The sequence below is a fragment of the Natator depressus genome, chromosome 13 (assembly GCF_965152275.1).
Source record: "Natator depressus isolate rNatDep1 chromosome 13, rNatDep2.hap1, whole genome shotgun sequence".
Lineage (NCBI taxonomy): Eukaryota > Metazoa > Chordata > Testudines > Cheloniidae > Natator > Natator depressus.
In genome coordinates this window covers 7816372-7829566 of record NC_134246.1, presented here as the reverse complement: position 1 = coordinate 7829566, position 13195 = coordinate 7816372, and positions in this window count along the sequence as shown.

Here is a 13195-nt window from a genome sequence, read left to right as displayed (position 1 = left end):
TTCTCCCAAGCCAATGGCTAATCCTGCTGACATAGCTAAAGCACATCAGTTTCATAACCAGCCCTACCCAAAGACTGTCTCAACCCAAGGGACCAGGTACCCGTTTTGCAGCTGGGTGAACTAGAAGCAACCTTTCAGCATGAGATCAAGCAAGGCACAAATCCACACCCTTCAGGGCTGTAGCTGATCACCTCAACCACTCAGCCCCTGCACCGTGCTTCTCTGGGACAGAGTGATTTAATCACCATGCACAGGTGGGTCTATTTCCAAGTTAGTACATACTGATTCTGTGAACTTTGGTTGCCATCAGCCTTCACTGAAATGTAGAGGAAAGGAGCTCCTCAGCATTAGTCTAGTATTTGCTGGGACTGGTGACATATTTTAACAGCAGCTGTTATCGGTTGCTGTTGACCTTGCACCATCATTGTGGCTCACTATAACCTGTATCATTGCAATGGCTGTAATTTCCACCTCACCAGCTCATCATGGTACCTTCAGTCATTTTCTTTGCAGGGACAGTCTCCTTCTCGGTCCCCTTTTATTATGGACTAGATTAAAATAAAATAACTAACACAATGTGTCCCCGATTTCTGCAGTTTTAAAACTCACACAATGTGCATCTTTAAAATGGAACAGCTGCTGATATGAAGTGGTGAACTAAACGCCTTATCAGACATTAGCTAAACCAAACATCAGTAAAAGAACATTTCACATTTAGTCCTGGATAAAATATTCTACTTTTTAAAATGTTCATGTCCGCTTCTATTCTTCAATTTGCCGGGCCAATGACTGCAATCAGAGTGGATCCCTGTATCAGGGCTGAAAGGAGTCAACAGTGGAGCCATGTGAAGGTTTTAAATATTTACTTTTAAAACCTTCAGGAAAAACCGTTTTCCCACTTAGATAGAAAGTGCTGTCTGTCCTCTGCACTCCCATGGTTTATGTGCTGCTCACTGAACTCTGGATTTGACCGAATGATGCAATACTGGCATATATTTTCCTTGTGCATCCATATCTCTCTGCCAGTATCCCCCTATTATTTTTTGTCTTACACTTCCATTGTAAGCTCTTTGGGACTGTCTTTTTGTTCTGTCTACAGGGCCTAGCACAGTCAGGTCCTGGTCCATGACTGGGGCTCGCAGGTGCTATTGCAATAAAAATAACAAATAAATAATAATAAGAATAGAATAGAATACAATCACATTTCAGAAGATTTCAGTAGGCCTCTGTAGCAGATCTTCAAGTAATGTACATAATACATAAGTGTAATAACACTCCTGAGTGCATCATCTGTGGGGCTTAACCCCAGGCCACTGGATCTAAAAGCATGGACCTTCTCTGCTTGAATTATAGGACCAAATCTGTTGGTTTGGAGGCTATAGCAGATCCGTTAATCTCTATGTGGTCTATCCATGAGAAGGGGACAAAGACGCAGGCTGTTAGAATAGGTTATGAAGTCTCCTGGCTGGGGAATTTCACCCTGAGCTTCAGGGGTCCATAACAACTCAAATCCTTGTATGGACCATGATGCCCTCAACTAGGTCATCAGTGGGATTGAACTCTGGACCTCTGAATCTAAAAGATTGAGCCTCTGTTACTTGAGCTAAAGAAACAGCTCCATTGACTTGAAGACAGTAGCAGACTGAAACCTATAGAGGCAGTTAAATCAACTAGCCCAGACAAAGAGCTACACTATGTTGGCATGGATTACATAAGCAATAGCATGTTCAGCAGATATTCTGTTCTATTCAGGTTCTTATACCACAACCATCACCCTGGTATCTGCATTTCTGTTTAAGAATCCATCTCTACACTCTCATAATTTCTTCACTTACCATCTTTGTATTGGAAAGCTGGGGGTAAACATCCCTACCATTACCTGGAGTCCTCAGAGCTCCTAGACTCCCTTGAATCTGGTTTTAGACCTGCCTAGGGCCCTAACAGAGGGAAACACTGACTGAGTACTCTACAGCCTCAGGACTCTCTTGTGTTGGGCGCTGCAAAAGTTCTGTTCCATCATCCTTCCTGCTCAACACACATTCCTGCTGGGGAGATAGTGACTGATTGGGGGCTGATGTGTCATCCACATGTTAATGACATTTGACTGTATGCTCCCTTTTCATTGGATCAGGATGGAGCAGGCTCTCTGTTTCCCCCACATTTTGTTGAGAATGAAGGCTAGCTAGCAGAGGCTCAGTCTGGACAAGATGGAAGGTGAAGCAGTACCTTGCTGGCCAATCAGTCCTCCTCCTCAGCATCCCCACTCAGTAAATACGGCGATGTCCAGAATTAAATGTGGTAGGTGGAAATGTTTACAACTTTAAATTATTGCAATAAGCAAGAAATAAAGTACAATGTTGGGCCACCGGGCCCATCTTACAGTCCTATATAGGGTCTGTGAGAAGAGGTTTTTTGGTTGATCGAAACCATTGAAATGATGCAGTCCTAGCTCCCAGGACCCAAACTGCATAGGACTTAATGGATCAGAGCCAAAACCTTGAATAACTCCCCAAAGCAAACTGTATGCCATTGCAATCTATGGAAAAGAGGAGGATGAGCTCCAAGAGCCTGATTTGACACCCGTTACACTTTACTCCACGTGTATTCCCCTTGATTTCAATCGGACTACTCATGGAGCAAAGTATTATTCAGCATAAGGGAAGGTAACAAAATCTGGCCCCAAGCAAGTGCTCAGGTGTGATTGGTGCTAGTCTTTTTCACTGCACTTAGTTTAAGCCCTGCTGTTTGTCTTACACCAGTAATAAATAAATGGGAAAGTGCCATTATTCATTAGTCACTGTGGCTTTCGAGGAGGAATACATGGCTACATATGAGTGACTCATCCCTAAAGGGCAGAATGCCTTTCATTCTGTTAAATAAAGGGTGAGATTCTTGGGTTAATAATTGTGATACACAGCCAGAAATAATTAGAGATGTCAGGACTGGCAATCATAAATTACTTCTTTTTAAATAACACACCAAAGGCGGAGTTGCAGAGACAATAGAAAAGTGCAGCTCAGCAGAGAAGTTCAAATGAAAGAATCAAGGCCAAATCCATTTCTTTAATTCCTTTTCTGCAAAAAGGGCAATATAATATTCAGGGTCTCCAATGGACTGACGTTAATTGTATGTGATTTCGTCCCTTGTTAACTCCTTTAAGTGAGAGGGAGAAGTAAGAAATCCTGCAGCAGATCTGTGCATATAAACTACAAAATAGACAGTAATTTGGGGGCAAGTTTTCTTCCCTGGGTGCCAGGGGCGGGGGATGCTGTGTTCTGGTGGGGATACCAAGGGTCTGCGCTGCAGCTAGCACTCCCAGGAGAAACTCTGGCTGAGAGTCAGGTAGGCTGACGGAAATTCTGATATCCAGAATCCCTCATAGAGACACAGGGGGCACATACCAAAGTGGTAGCTCTAGCTCCCCTGCTCCATGCCCAGCCAGCTCCATAGCCAGCTCCAGCCCTCGCTCTCCCTGCTTTCAACTTGTCCCTCCCCTTCCATCAGGCAGACAGTTCCTCAGGTGGCGGGGGGAGGGGAGGGAGGAAGGGGTCATTCTTGGATGGGATTCTAGCTGGTACCAAATCAGGGCGCAAGGAGCTGGGGACTGCAGGGAGTGGCTAGAAGCTGGTCTTATGATAGTTGTGACAGACTGACAATATCCTGCACTATCCTGAGCAAACCTTATGGAATTATGATGAACTTTACTGAATTAAGTTAAACCCTGCTGAATTAGGGTTAATACCTTCAGAGTATGTTGTATTAAAATGCAGTTGTGTACGTGTTATCATGGCACTATATGCACCTCTAGTAGGGAGGGGGATGCTAATATACTTCCTTCATTATCAGCCTTTAAGGCCCCCCTCTCCCCACCCCCGCCACCAAGAGATATGCATATGCTGGTTCAGACTGGATTCTCCAGAGACCAATAGACAGAGAAAAGATTTTGGATAAACAGCCTCAGTTTAAACTGACTGGGGGCCTTTGTTCTGATCCAGTCAACGGACAGAACCTCTGGTCCATGGAGATCCCTAATCTTTAGATAAGGGTTGGAAGGACTGGGCCTACTGAGGCCCCACAAGACTGGGTGCTTGACCTGAGCTGGAGCTGTGATGAACTTGTAACCACAAGGAAACCCTTGGGGTGGGGTGTTGAAAGACGGGGAGCTTAGCAGTATGCCTGTAGGTTCTTTTGTTGTTTTTAATATGTTTTCTCAGTCATGCTTTTTACCTTAAGAATAAAGTAAGCTTGCTTAGAAAGAACTGTGAGGTATCTTATATCTCTGGCAATCACACGGTTATCAGTCTCTGCAGAGAAAGCAAACAGGTCTGTTTAGGCAGAATGTCTTTGCTGGGAATAACACAGTAAAGGCAGGGAACTGTTCAGCCTGGAGATACCCTGTGATATGCTGTATGGAGCGACTCACGACCATGAGTGCCTACCTCACGGCGGACTCTCAGAAAACAGGGCAGACACCCCAAGCTGGTGGTGTGTTCTATAATTAGATTCACCAAACCAGTAAAAAATGTGAACTCTTGGATCACTATACCAGTCTTACCATGGACAATCCCCTTAGACTCCCCAGCCTGTCTCGCCACCCAGGCAAACTGGACTTTGTGATAAAAGGTCACTCAAACTAAAAATCACACCACATCAGGTTGCTCCCCATCCCAAGAGACCAGTCACTTCCTCCAGATCAATTGGTACTCCAGATCTTACACCAAAGACAACAATGGTAGCCAATTTTATAGTAAACTAACTAACCGTTTATTCGCTAAGAAAAGGAAATGAGAGTTATTGAGAGGTTAAAGCAGGTAAAATATATGCACAGGTGAGTCACAGTTTGTAATTCCAAATGGTGCCAGTTTTCCAAATGTCTTCTCAGGATACCCAGATTATCTCTGGGGATCTCTGCTTTGTATCTGGTACACTTCCCTGTAAGAGTCCAGACAGTCTAGAGATGCAAGATCTCTCCTTGAATCCACATTTATAGCTTCTTCTCACAGAAAACAATCTGACAGTGTTACTGCCCACAGGGGCTTTTCCTTTGAGTGAAGATCGCACTTTGAGTCTTTAACCTCCAATCATCACACACAAAGTCCACTTGCTTTGAAATTAGCACTTTCCTGTTAAAGTTCTTCATTTGCATTCCACAAGGCTTCTTCGTTGTTGAATGGGTTATTCAGTCACAGGGGTATGCAGAAAGCAAATATTTGCTACTACATTATAATGGGATACAGCTAAGTGAGAACAATGCAAGTAACATCCCACTTGTTTTCATGAAGTTTAAACACCAAATACACTCTTATCCATTTAAGAATCACTTGGATCTATACTAATATACAAATGTATTGACCTGGGGCTCTGGCACCTGGTCTGCCAGCATCACTCACGTCTCCACCCAAGAGAGACAACAGCTGGGGAGCTGGAAGCCTGGCAGTGGGAGACCTTTCAGGACCACAGAGGGGAGACACTTGTGCAATTGCCGTGAGCTGTGACCAATGTTCCTTCTAATGTTTAACAGGCTGTATGCATGCAAAAAATTTCTTCTGAGCCGCCGCCGAAGGAAAAAAAAAAAGGAAAAGAAAAAGCAGCTGCCTCCGAAGCCGGCGTGCACGCGGTGTGTCGCCGTGTGCGCAGGGTTTCAGACCTGTGCGTGCACACACACAGCTTAGAGGGAACAGTGGCTGTGACACTAGTAAGCTGTTAGACCAAGGTATTCTGAATTCTGATGGCTCCAGTTTTCTCTTTCCATCTTTTATCATGAATATCTGGTTCCTGGTAAGTGAATCTCAGAAGGTTTAGAGTTGAAAATCCCCCAGATCATTTCTGAATATGTTGAACAAATATGTTCCTGTACAGATCCTTGGGGGACCCTGCAATTTACCTCTCTCCACTATGAAAACTCACTGTTTATTTCTACCCTTTGTTTTCTATCTTTTAACCAGTTACTGATTCATGAGAGCACCTACCCTCTTCTCCCATGACTCCTTACTTTTCTTAAAAGCCATCAGTGAGGGACCTTGTCAAAGGCTTTCTGAAAGTCCAAGTACCCTGTATCTACTGGATCACCCCGTCCATATGTTTGTTGACACCTTCTAAGAATTCCAATAGATTGGTGAGGCATGATTTCCCTGTACAAAAGCCATGTTGACTCTTCCCCGACACATCGTGTTCATCTATGTCTCTGACAGTTCTGTTCTTTACTGTAATTTCAACCAATCTGCTTGGTACTGAAGTTAGGCTTGCCGGTTTGTAATGGCCAGGATTGCTTCTGGAGTCTTTTTAAAATATTGGCGTCACATTAGCTATCTGCCAGTCATTTGGTACAGAAGCTGATATGTTACATAAGTGATATGTTACATAACACAGTTACTAGTTCTGCAATTTCATATTTGAGTTCCTTCAGAATTCTTGGGTGAATACCATCTGGTCCTGGTGACTAACTACTGTTTAATTTATAAATTTGCTCCAAAACCTCCTCTACTGAAACCCCAGTCTGGGACAGTTCCTCGGATTTGTCACCTAAAAAGAATGGCTCAGGTGTGGGAATCTCCCTCATATCCACAGCTGGAAAAACCGGCGCAGATAATTCATTTAGCTTCCCTGCAATGGTCTTGTCTTTCTTGAGTGCTCCTTTAGCACCTTGATTGTCCAGTGGCCCCGTTGATTGTTTGGCAGGCTTCTGCTTCTGATGTACTTAAAGAGAATTTTCTGTTACTTTGTGTGTCTTTTGCTATTTGCTCTTCAAATTCTTTTTTGGCCTGCCTAATTATACTTTTACACTTGACTTGCCAGAGTTTGTGTTCCTTTCTGTTTTCCTCAGAGGTTATTCTTTGCAATGGATTTTCTGTAATTACTATTGACTGTATTGAAGCTGACCATCCTTTCATTTGTATGGTACAGGATCTTCAGTACGGTGCCAAGTAAAACTTAAAATGAAACTTAATAAAGGGAAGCAAAGGGGGAAAAATATTTCCTAATTCAGAGTGATCCTACTGGACAGAAAAAAGAATATTCCCCACAACCTGGGCCCCAAGGTCCCAGTAAAGAACATTATACTGAGCATAATATTTGTATTGCTGTAGCATCTACAAAAGATCAGAGTCCTGTTGTGCTAGGCACAGTTTACAGATTGATGGACAAGACAGACCAAAGCTTGAAAAAGAAAGTAGTAGCCCCATTTTACAGATGGGAAATCGAGGCACAGAGAGATTAAGTGATTTCCCTAAGGTCACACAGGGAATGAGTGATAGAACCAGAAACTGGACACAGATCTACTGAGTCCCAGTTCACTATTTTAACCGTTAGACCAGAATTACCTTCAAGGGGCAGTGGATGAAGACGTAGATTTGTAATTGCCCTTTATCTCGGCTATTTATTTCATAAAATGCCATTTTGTGGTTGACGTTCTCTTTTCTGTAATATATCTGCCAGTAAGAATATAAACACTTTTATCCTAGAATACACTCTGTTCTAATGCTACAAGTGTGCACTATCGGCTGGAGATTCAATGGAGAAATTTAGATAAGAGTCTGGGGTTTGTTTTACTTAAATTTTGTCTCATACATTTAGATACTTAGTCCCTTTACTGTGAACCCAGAATATCCTCATTATAGGAGAGGAACCCATCCCATGTTGAAAAGGATACATCTGTTGAAATGCCAGAGCCTAATGCGTTCATCCTACACTGAAACAAGTGTATTACCTGGTGATCATATTAAACATAGGGTCCATAATGTAATGGATTTAATCAGCAATTTACAAAAGGGAAATAATCATTTTGAAAAAACAGATCCGCTGCTGAGCCAGAGAAGGATTTCCTCTCCTCCATGAGGTGCTGCTTGCCAAACTGGACTGAAACACTGCTGTTTGGCAGTACTGTACATGTGACTGGTGCCCACAGTGTATGTTAGCCAAAATCATCTGCCAACACGACTCCATGGATTGTCCCTTAGCGCATGTTCTAACGACGAAGGGCATCATTTTCACAACACTCTGGGCTGTCGGGGACCTGGGGGAAAAACTCTCACACTTCACAATCACAAGTGCCCTTGGTACTTTCTCTGGAGAAGGAATTGTCAGATCCCCAGGGCAGTTTCTGCTTGTTCTTCCTGCACTATAGTTTCCTCTGGAAACAGCAGTGCTGAGAGTGCTTTATCCTCTTCTGCATGTGTAACCCACACACCTTCTGGGTGCAGTGTTGTGTCCCATCTAGTGGCACCGAGACCACTTAGAGCGAGAGATAAAATGAGTCTGCTCTACAGCCTTAGCTAACAGCCAGCTGGCTCTTGTCTCATGCACTAAGCTCCATGTTCAATCCTGCCCGCTGACAACCGGGGTCTGTTGGTGTTACAAGTCCAGTTGAAATCCTGGACGAGCCCCCATTTTTAACGCTGACAGACCCCAGCAGTCTGCAGGCAGGATTGAACCTGGGGCCTTTGGAGCGTAGTGCATGAATCTCTAGTGCATGAGCTGAAAGCCAACTGGCTGTTAGCTAAGGCTGTAGAGCAGACTCATTTTATCTCTTGCTCTAAGTGGTCTCAGTGCCACTAGATGGGACAATAACACACCCAGAAGGTGTGTGGGTTACACATGCACTAATGGTGGGTTCTCCTCATATGGCAGTGACTGGTGAGGGGTATGCCAGGACAGGGGAAGGGAAACAAATTAAGAGTTGAAGAGTCTGGAAGCACAGGGGGGCAGGCAGGGAAACATCAAAAGGCTCTCTGCTATTGGGCACCCTACTCCCAGCTCTGGAGGGGGGCTGTCTAGTGGTTAGAGCAGGGGGCCTTGAAGTCAGAACTCCACACACTTAACTCTTGCACTGCATGAACGTGTACTTGGTTGTGTGGGGGTAGAGCTCGGAGGGGAATGTTCAGGGGACTCTGTCTCACCTGATAGCTCCCTCTGACCTTTAATGGCTACTGTGCAGTTGGCCAAAAAAACAAATTTGGTTTTCCCTTCCAGTCTGCCCATGGGCTTATTCCTGTACCTGGAAAATGACTTGATTTTCTAAGGTCCTGTCCTGTGCACATTATTATTATTATGCAGGAAGTAAAACCAATAATCATTGGTAGGATGAGACCCCAGAGGATTCAATAGTTATTTATGGTAACTGGCAGTTTGCTTCCAGGCCTTTTATAACACACAGCCTTCCAGCTTTATCCAACAGCAGCCAGCAAGGGCCAGTTTTTCAAAAGCACCCAATAGCTGAGCTCTTTAAAAAATCTGGCTGCTTATTCTGGTGCCTAACTGGGACCTGCATGCCTCTGAAAATCTGGCTCCACATTATGAATCACATTGGGTCTGACTCAAGGCTCATTGAAGCCAATGGAAAGACCATTGCTGATTTCTGCTGCCTTGGGATTCGGCTCATTAGATGTAATAGCAAGTGCACTGTATGGCCCAGTCCAGGCAGTTAGAGCAACTGATTGGCCATATGTGTACACATTTCAAATTGCTAGCTCTGCCCTGCTGCCCATTGAGCACGTGTTGATTGTGCTTAAGCCAATTTTGTACACATTCAAAATCATATTGGACCAGATATTCCTTTGCATACTGCTGCTAAGCAGTAGGCCTGTTTCAGTGTTTCTACTCAATGCCTCAACCTCTAGCTAAAGGTAATGTGATAGAAGTCCTTCAACAAAACAAGATTATCAGCTGTCACAATCCAGTTTGCTCTTTTAAAAGATATATGTCAGTTTACATCAAACCATTTGTTGGATAATAGAATATATTAAAGGGACACGGTCAAGGTTTTTAGGCCACAATTTGACCTACCTTAAAATAGTGTTTATTAGATGGGGGCATTTATTTGGAGTTCATAATCTTTATTTTTTATTTTAAAAAAAGGACTCTCACCCTTGCAGAGGAAGTTTAAAATCTACAATTAAATGAAGGGAAAAAAAGGCACAACAATAGCGTTTTACTTGTATAGGACCTACACAAATGTATTTTGTTTCTCTTCATTCTCTGTAGTTTCTTGCAATAGCTCACTAACAAATTCTGTGGCTAGAGCTACGTTGTCATCATTGAGCACACAGAGATGTTTTGTCATGAAACTCCACTGAATAATATGTTTTAAGATTTTTTTTGGTAAAAGGTAGTGAATGTCCTCCGGAGTAGAGTCCTCTCTTCACAGAATATCATGGTCAGGATCAGCACTCCATGAAAAATGACCTGGCGGGACCACTGCTAAGGGTAAGATGGGAATTTATGCCTTATGGCTCGTTCAGTCCTTGGACTCTCTGCTGAGAATGTCAACAAGTTTGACTTTCTGTGCCAGCAGAAGTGCTGATCCTTATGATAAGGGGAACTGGCCTGAGACAACATTGTATAATTTGAAGTTGTTATTAAAACCTGTTGCCCTCCAGAATACAGGGAGAAAAAAAAATCACTAAATGACATAGGACAAAATAATTTGGTGAAAAATGTCCCTGAGAGTGTCCTGACAAAAATATATCTCACCTGCACTGATTGGTCTGGAAAACAAGGCCAGTAACAAAACACGGTTGCCCAACAACTACAGTGATTTAGCCTGGTCCTGGAGGCCAAGTCTTTTCTTTTATGGGTGTAATTTTCACCTTATAAAATTTGTGCCTCTATCTTTGTGCCCGCAAAATGAATTGCTTGGCAAATCTTAGTACTAGTGCCCCCAGCCCTGAGACCTAGGCCTGCAATCAGGTAGGCATGTGTAAACATTCAAGGCTATGCCCGCAATTGTATTCTGACCAAAACTGTACCCGAGATCTTTAAAGGTGCAGAATTGAAGGCTCAAGCTGCAATTTCAATCAAGAGCAACCTTTCTCATGTATATGTAATGACCCTGGTTTCTTATCAGACCCTGAGCCAGCTAACTGAGACATAGAACCTAAGATATTCCAAGAAACAGACTTATATTGTAGCTTGATCAGAGATCACTCTGCCAGAATTACTGCTGGGTCCAGCCAGTTACACTTCCTGGGGCATGTCACTACCATGCCCCTTAAGGTCACAGTCCACTACAGTGTAGCAATGATTTATTCTTTGATCATTTTGTCCTTTTAATTTGGGTACCTTGTAAGCTGACCAGATAGCAAGTGTCAAAAATCAGGACAGGAGGTGGGGGGTAATAGGTGCCTATGTGAGAAAAGGACCCAAAAATCAGGACTGTCCCTATAAAATCGGGACATCTGGTCACCCTAGTACCTTGATTACACCCACTCTAGTTCTTCTGGGAAAATTTCACAGTAGAAGACCTGATTCCCATTTCATTCTTTCTCTGGGTAGGGACAAGTTAATCGATTGATTACATGGCAGGACTGCCACCTTTTATTGTTTGACTGACTCCATTTCAATTTACCAGCCTTTGTCCTATGGCCAGGAGAACCAAATGCAGTTGCATGATACAAATCATCTAATAATCCTGTGTACTCTTTTAATTTCAAATACATTAACAGCATACACACAAGTTCCATTTCAGAATGTATGCAATAAAAATGAATTAACTGAACAGTCATTAGGATATAATGTGGTAGCGTTAAGGTGAGTCATCATATAATTACCATTATTTCTAATGCAGTTACTGCAGAACAATACATATAGCCCACACTTCTAATAAGGTGCATGCTTCACTGCACATGCACTTTTATGCACACTCAGCTTATATACAAATATTATTGTCTGATCCATTGCATGCTTGCATTGGAGAACTGCAGATCTACGTCAGATGTGTGCATAGAATTATAGACTCTCAGGGGACCTCAGGAGTTCATCTAGTCCAACCCCCTGCTCAAAGCAGGACCAATCCCCAACTAAATCTAAAAGTATACAAGCAAAAGCACATGTATACTTAATGGCTGAATGTGTTTGAAAATCTGGACTGATGCTATTGGGCCTGATCCAAGGCCCACTGAACTATATGAGAGTGTTTCCATTGGCTTACACAGGCTTTAAATCAGGCCTTACAGGCCATCGGTTAACCTTTCACGAGACTCATTTTCAGCTGAGCTATGAAGCTGTCTGCTGGGATCTGCAAGGTTCTCCTACAGAGAGTTGTTTGAGGACAGATGAGGGAATGTGACAAACATATTCTGGTAAAGCTGTAAGTTAGTCATCTCAAATCTGTGTTTAATATAATATTTAAAAGACAGTGACTGTATGTAAAATTGCATTTAATGAGGATTAATATACATGCACCTTCTACAAGTTTGTTAAACTTCAGAAAATATTTTCTTATAGTCAATTGGTTTTTAAGTAACAATTTAATAAATCAGCTAATGCTAAATAAACACCCAAAATGTGGAAGACAGGAATGGGATGAAGTCCACCAATGGCTGCCCATTCATTGTTTAAGAATTGATCATGTGGGATATGCTCTAACAGACAATGCCTGGTTAGGGTTGGATTCAAAGCCCATTGATTTTAATGAGCTACGGATCAGCACTTAATGTGCAACAAAAAAGGTCATCGCTAACCTGATTGAGGAGGAAATTTCTTCCTGACCTCAGATCTGGTGGTTATTTTCACTTATTACTAAAGCTAAGTTTTTGTCACAAATATTTTTAGTAAAAGTCATGGATAGGTCACAGATAATAAACAAAAATTCACAGAAGCCTGTGACCTGTCCCTGACTTTCACTAAAAATATCCCTAACAAAATGGGGAGACAGGTTCAGCACCCACTGCTTCTGGGGCTCGCGGGTCCCCCACAGTCCCCCAAGGCTGTGGGGAGTGGGAGCTGTGTGGTCTTCCTGCCCATGGGGTTGGGTTGCTGCGGGGTCCTCTACTGCCCACCGTGGCTGGGAGCTGCAGGGTCCCCCATCCGCTCGCCATGGCTGGGCAGCTGCAAGGTGTCCCCACCATGGCTGGGCAGCTTCTGGGGGGCAGGGTCCCACACCGCTCACCACGGCTGAGCAGCTGAGGGTCTGCCAGTCGCCCGCCCACCATGGCTGGGCAGCTGTGGGGAGTCCCTGCCGCCCCCGGCTGGACAGCTGCAGGGTGCCCCCATGCGTGCAGGGGCTGGGAGCTGCGGGGGGCAGGGGCGTGGAGGGGCTAGCTGGGAGCTGCAGTCCAGGGCAGAAAATGTCATGGCGGTCAATGGAAGTCACGGATTCTGTGACCTCTGTGACATAATCATAGCCTTACTCATTACATGTGAGTAAGACTCACCCTTAACTGTTACTTGTATAACCCTTACCAGGTATCATCGCCTTCAG